The sequence below is a fragment of the Terrapene carolina genome, unplaced genomic scaffold (assembly GCF_002925995.2).
Source record: "Terrapene carolina triunguis isolate 2854851 unplaced genomic scaffold, T_m_triunguis-2.0 Scaffold838, whole genome shotgun sequence".
Classification (NCBI taxonomy): Eukaryota; Metazoa; Chordata; order Testudines; family Emydidae; genus Terrapene; species Terrapene triunguis.
Genome location: NW_020665189.1, coordinates 6,806,459 through 6,813,044, shown reverse-complemented (window position 1 = coordinate 6,813,044; position 6,586 = coordinate 6,806,459). Strand labels below are relative to the sequence as shown.

General features: G+C 39.4%; 1 protein-coding gene across 1 annotated transcript in view; it reads left to right on the top strand.

Annotated features, from left to right (window-relative positions):
• CTNNA1 (catenin alpha 1) overlaps positions 1 to 6,586 on the top strand; it is a 207,794-nt gene that overhangs the window by 46,824 nt on the left and 154,384 nt on the right. The gene's annotated exons all lie outside the window — the stretch shown is intronic.

Here is a 6,586-nt window from a genome sequence, read left to right as displayed (position 1 = left end):
TGTCTCTAAAGTAGTGCAGCATTAGCCAGTTGGTTCAATCAGGTTCAGACTACTTAAGTGTACAGAAGATGTACACATTTTCTGTTAGGTAAAATGTGATCAGCAGTGTCAACTTGGTTCTGTAATCCTATAACTTTGAGTAGTATGTAATAGATAAACCTGTCTTCAGTAGTGCTTACGAATCTACCAGAAAAAACTTTAAATAAAACCAAACCCTATGATCCAGTGGTTCTCAACCTGCGGCCCAGTCAGCACATAGCTGCGGCTCATGTGACATTCTCAGGATCATAGAAGTAGTATTGGATGCGGCCCACAATGGTAAATAAGTTGAGAACCACTTCTCTGATTTATAACTTTAGATCTAGCTAATGTAATTCTAAAACTTTAAAAATGACCTTGAAACTCCGATCTAAGCTACAACACTTCCTCTAAAAAGGAGGTAGGTTCTTTGACCGTTCTGGCTGGTGGATATAAAGGAACTGAAGAGGGGTTGGTAACTTTATATCTTCTGTTAGTAGAACGTTGGGCTCAAGGGATATGGATGTGCCTTCTAAATGGTTCTGTGAAGATAATGTAGTTGAAAAAACGGCTGCCATGGTAAGCAATCCTGTAACTAACTAGCTTCTGAAAGGAACTGGTTAATAACACTACTGCCATTTGAGAGCATATTCAACTAAACATTTTACTTGTGAATGAAGCTATTCTGAAACTGAACAACGGGACAGATCACGTAACAAAATAAAACATAAATCCTCAATTTCCTTTGGTACATCAGAGTGATACAGTTTAGGAAGAGACTGAGGTAGAAAATTTCAAAGGGACAGTTGTCCAAATCCCATGGAAACTTAATGGGAGTTAGGTGCCTAACTCCTTTAAACTGTTTCAGAAAGCTCAGCTAGAGCTCTTATGGTTTAAGCAAACAGATTCTAGTTACTTCCTGAGACATCACAAATTTGTAAGGGCCTCAGCACACTTTTTCCAGGAAATAAACCAGTGTGATTAATACTGTCACTTGTAGCCAACCAGGTTTGGGAGTTCTCAAATTTTTCTGGCTTATTTTGAAGTGTGACTGTTTTTCTAAAGAGCCTGTAAACATCTGTCTGATCAAGCCAGGCCAACGAACATTTCTTTAGAACCAACTATGAAATCCTTATTGTCTCTACCTGTCAAGGAAGGCTCAATGAGGAATGGACAGTATTCCATATTTATCAACTTGCATTTTGTAGGCATGGAAAAAGTGAGTAATCAGGGGAGTTTTGAACAAAAGGTGGTAGCTTGGCAAGCTGCAATAGAAGATCTTTCAGATATAGGGGACAGCATGGAAAGCCTCTTCTCACTCAGTTGAACTGAGCATTGAGGGTGGTATCAGTGGCAAGATGTGGGGTTGGGTGTGTACGTTGGGGTGGAGCTATACAGATGGGGTCTCTGATATCAAACTTCTATCCTGGCCTTCAAGTGGTGGAGAATAGGTAGCCAGTGGAACAGATTGGGGTGGGGGCGGGGGAGGCGAAGGATGTGAACAGTCTGACGAGAGAGGAATATGGAGTGTGAGAGGAGGCGCCGTGAGGTGTGCAGTAATCAAGGTGGGGGATAATTGGGGCATAGTTTGAGTTTTTAGTGGTGACAAAGCCCTTTGAAAGATTTTTTTTTTTTTTTTTAATTACAATCAGAGGAATGGTTCTTTACTTCACAATTGACTTGTTAGCTTGCTATTTTAAAAACGAAATCCCTTCTCCCCATGCTCTTAACCTTTCTAGTTAACATCTGAAGCCTGGTGCAGTGTTGGTTGACTTCTAAAACTGTCTTGAGTGGGGAGTGAGTGAAGTGGACGCTGCTGCCTTTTTTTTTTTTTTTTTTTTTTTTTTAACTCATTCCATTTAGAATGGTGAGAGGAGAAGTATGGATCCGATATTTGGTTCTGACAAGTACATTTAAATGTATTCACATTACCATACTTTATGCCTACACTTAGTGAAATCCAAAGGAGCATTTTGAATGGCGCCTGTTTCTTCAAAGACCAGGCACAGGATGAATACAAAGGAAAGAAATCCTGACTGTTATGATTTACGATAACCAATGATTTTGTCATTTACTTGCATCAGAGATACACTCTTAGATTTCTTCCATACCATACCATCCATTCAAAAAAAGACCACCTAACATTTGGTAGATCTCATACACAAGTTCTTGCTCTCTCCTTTTTTCCTCCATTTAAGAGATTGTTACTTAAGCTCTTCAGTTTTTCTATAAACGCTAAAATATGTCTTGCTAGTGGGCCATACTATGAAAGCTTGAATGTAACTGCACATCTTAATGTTGAGACTGAAATATGCTTAAGTCAGAGTTAATGCTTTCATGCATACATAGTGAGACTGATTTCTTCCCAGCCCTGAAAGTCCCCTGCAGGACTCAAATTGGGTGAAATTTGTACCCCTAGATATTTAAATAATAATGCTAAATCTGCAACCCTTATGTCAAGATGGCATAACTAATGTTTTGTGTGTGTGTGGCAGTCCCCTGAGAAATAGACCCCTCCCCCCCATCAGTTTTTACCTCGTTGCTTTACAAAAACACTAGATGAAGCAATTGTGTTTGACAGAGGAGAAGAACAGAGAATTAGCTTGCTTAAACTTCATAGTTGCCTACTGTTTTTGCACCTTTTGAAGTAAGTTTGTACTGGCTGCTTTTGGAGCTGCAGGATACCAAACTAGATGGACCAGTGATCCAATACAGTTTTGCAATTCCTATGTCTCAACTTTAGATGTTTTCTATCCTTAACATCTCCAGTTGGAAATGCTGTAACTGGGCAGCTGTAGCTTGATACTTGGAATTTGGTTTTGTTTTACAAAAACTCAAAGATGCTTCATGTGGCAAAACACTGAAAGCAGCATATTGCTCATCTTAAATATGGTTGTGAAGAACTCAGTGGTACCTCATTCTCCATAGTGATCAGACAGCATCCTATTCTTGGGACCATTCTGTGGGTGTGAGCAGGGGTGGCAGTTGAATGCCTTGATGTAAGATCTAATAGCCCACTTATTCAAGAGAGATGTCCAACCTTACATCATTTAATGAAATATCTAACTTTAACTTTAAAGATTCAATTCCAAAGAACTGCTTACCATTTGGAGACTCTTCCCGGGATATAACACTACTGAACTTTGTAGAGTTCAGAATTAAACTAATTCTAAGCTTTTTAGTCTCAAGATATTTTTTTTACACATTCCTACAAGTTAAACTCTTTATCAGTTACTGATTTTTTTTTTTTTTTTTTCTTTAGTAGCCATGTCAAGGAATAACTGATTAAGCGCCTGTCTGAGAGAATTTTATTTGGGTTAAATTACTGTTGCTACATCTTCACTATGAAAACTCATTATACTATTCCAAGTTCTGTATCCTAGACTCATGGGCTGAAATCCTGGCCCCACTGAAGTCTGAGACTTGTCACAGACTTCCGTGGGACCCAGGAGTTCACCAGGCTTTGAAGTTCTTCTGGAAGACAATCAGTTGCAAGAGCACTGAGCACCCTTTCTGCCCGCCTTAAACTTTTAACACTCCCCCCCCCCCCTTCAAATTTGCAGAAATAAGCCAGACTTATATTTTAGGTATGACTATCAATCTCTAAAGCTCTTCTGTCCCCTACCATTCCCCAAAATTCATACATGGTTTATAAAGCTGCCTATGCCAATTTTGGGGTACCTATCACCTCATACATCCAAGTTTAGCAATTGGCTTAGTGTTTAACCATTTATTGTACATTCTGGGATCCAACCCCTGGGACTAGCTCTGTCACTGATTTTTAAGTCTACGGAACAGAATGTCCATGGTGGTTCTAAATCAACTGACTGCACCAACATATGGCAATATGAAGTACTAGTGCACTGGGGAAAGCACACTTGGTCAACCTCATAAAAGCTCCCATAAACTTTGTGGATATAGAAAATAAAAATCCTCAGTCTTAACTAAATGTCAGCTAGAGGATTCTGAGTTCTTTGTTAAAGTTAACTGATGTAAAATGAAGTTTTATATAGGAAGACATAAAGCTTTCATGTGTACTGAATATCTTTCTATAAATGACTTGTGTTAAATGAAGCAACATTTGATACTCTTTGATTCCCAAGTAACTGTTCTCTTAACTCAAATGTAATGAAAAGTACAGGCTGTTTTAGAAACACCTCCCTGAACATTCACAATTGCATGTTCTTTCTGTGGCAGTTATAACAATTGAATATGTGGAAGAGTGATACTATATTAGGAAAATTCACAGCACCTTTAGGTGTCTTGTGATTTATCACCTGGAAATAGACTAGCACATTTTCTGCTGATCCCCAGTGATCCACAGGCCAGTGTCTGAGAATCTCTGGCAGACTCTGAACTGAAGCAAATGTAGGGGCTTGAGGAAAGGAGGACAGCTGAGATCGTGAACTACTAAGCAATCCAAGAATCGCTTTTATCCCTCATGATTCCAAAAGTATTTTTGTGATCTGAACTACTTCACTGCAGGTAGTGTGCAGCACCGGGAGAGAAATCTAAATGCCTCTACTTGCTCCTCTTAATGTGGACGAACTGACTCTTTCACACTTTTGAATGGTCATGAAGTCAAACTGAATGAGGGTGTCTAATCACCGAAGTGGCTCTTGCCTTTGCATTGTAATAAGATACCAGCTGAAGTTCAGATTTGTTTTACTTAACAAGTGAGATCCATAGACTACAGTTCAAAAAGTACAGTAGGAATATCACAGTATAATTCAGTGTCTTCACTAGACAACTTGTTTGCATCATTTTTTTTCATCTTTATACTGGGAACCACTTTGTAACACATTTGGTCTAAATATCAAAACATTTTGGGGTTTTAACTTCCTTGTGGAGGTAGTTTATAAGCAGCTTTACATCAGTATGATGTAATATGTAGAAATAGGGTGTGATACCCAACATACAAAGTAAACGCACTTTCTACTGCTATCTTGTGAAAAGAAATTGAGATACTTTTTAACAGTAAGCTGTGTGGTACATCTTCAGGACCATTCACAGTTTAACTTGTAACAATATTTTCAGCTCTGTTTAAGGCAGTGTTTTGTGGCTAGCATTGAAAAGAGCCAGGATACCTCCTTTTGCTTCAGTGGGAAACTTCAACTGCCTAAACTGGTGGTATTGTTATAAGGACTATAAATAGCCACACTGGGTCTTGACTGAGAGATCCAAGCACCTAGCTGTTGTGTTTGGATTCTAGGTATTTAGAAGTAGAAAGCTTGGGCACTGAGTCTGCATCACATAGCCTCTTTCTAGAATGATATACAGGCGCCCCCTGGGTTACACAAACCCGACTTATGCAAATCCGCACTTACGGAAAAAGTTCCGTAAGCTAGAAATAGTGTTTTTATGTTTGGTTGGGTTTTTTGGGTGTAATTGTTGGGTATACTGTACGTTCCCAACTTTACGCAAAATTTGAGTTACGCAAGGCGTTCCGGAATGGAATGTTTACGTAAGACTGGGAGCATCTGTATATACAGGTTTGAGAGATTGTGGTTAAAAACACTGGAAGTTGATGGAGACTACATTTGATCTACATTAAGTTTGGTGAAGCTGAATTTAATAGTGGCACCAGTGGGATTGTTGCAGAAATTCCCTAGGGGTAGGCCCTGCTGTACCTTTCTTCTTTGTAGATGAAAGATGCACAGGTTGGTGGGATATAAGAGCCAAATTAAAGTTTTTGTTTGAGGAACTTCAGTTCTGTGTTTCCAGGTAATTAATATAATTGGTTTTTTCAAAACCTAGACCCTTGTCTACACTACAGGTTACTTTGGTATAATTTCTGTTGCTCAGGGGTATGGATAATCCACACCACTGAGCAATGTAAGTTATACTGACCTAAGTGTGGGTCTGGACAGCATTATGTCAGCTTCTCCTGCCATCATAGCTACTGCATCTTTCCCGTCGGCTTTGAGTGTCTCCACCACAAGTGTTACAGTGGCGTAGCCACATCGGTGCAGCTTTACCGATGTAAGTGCTCTACTGTAGATGTAGCCCTAGCATTAACTGGAAGCCAGGAAATTTATACTCCTGTCTCCTTCTCTCCCCATCCCCCATTCCCCCCCTCCCCCACCCCCCGGGGTTTTCTTCAGAGATAGTCAACTTGAAATCAAACCAACTAGTTTCAGATATTATATTCTACTTTTAAAACACTTCCTTGTGTGGATTTTAAATGTTTTATCCCTTGTTGCTGTGTGAAAAACCCATGCAAACATGGGACTCTGACTATACACATAGAATTTGAAAGAGATTAGAGAAAAATGTCTCTTCTCTGCTTCACTTTGTTTATTCAAATGCTTAGTAATCTTGGCTGTAAGTTGCAGCAATTTGTAAGGGAGTGAAATTTCCACAAGTGTATTTAAGTTCACTGTAACCCTTCAAGTTATTGTAAGCATATTTAAACATGATTAGAGGCTTCATGTTGTGTGATGTCTGCAAACTTTGTAAGTTGAACCCTTGCCATACCTTCTTTACTGATGCTTTTAGCCTGCTTGCTGAAACTTTGGTAATTCTCCCCCCCCCCCCCCCCCCCAGGGTTCTAGTTCCTCTAATTTGA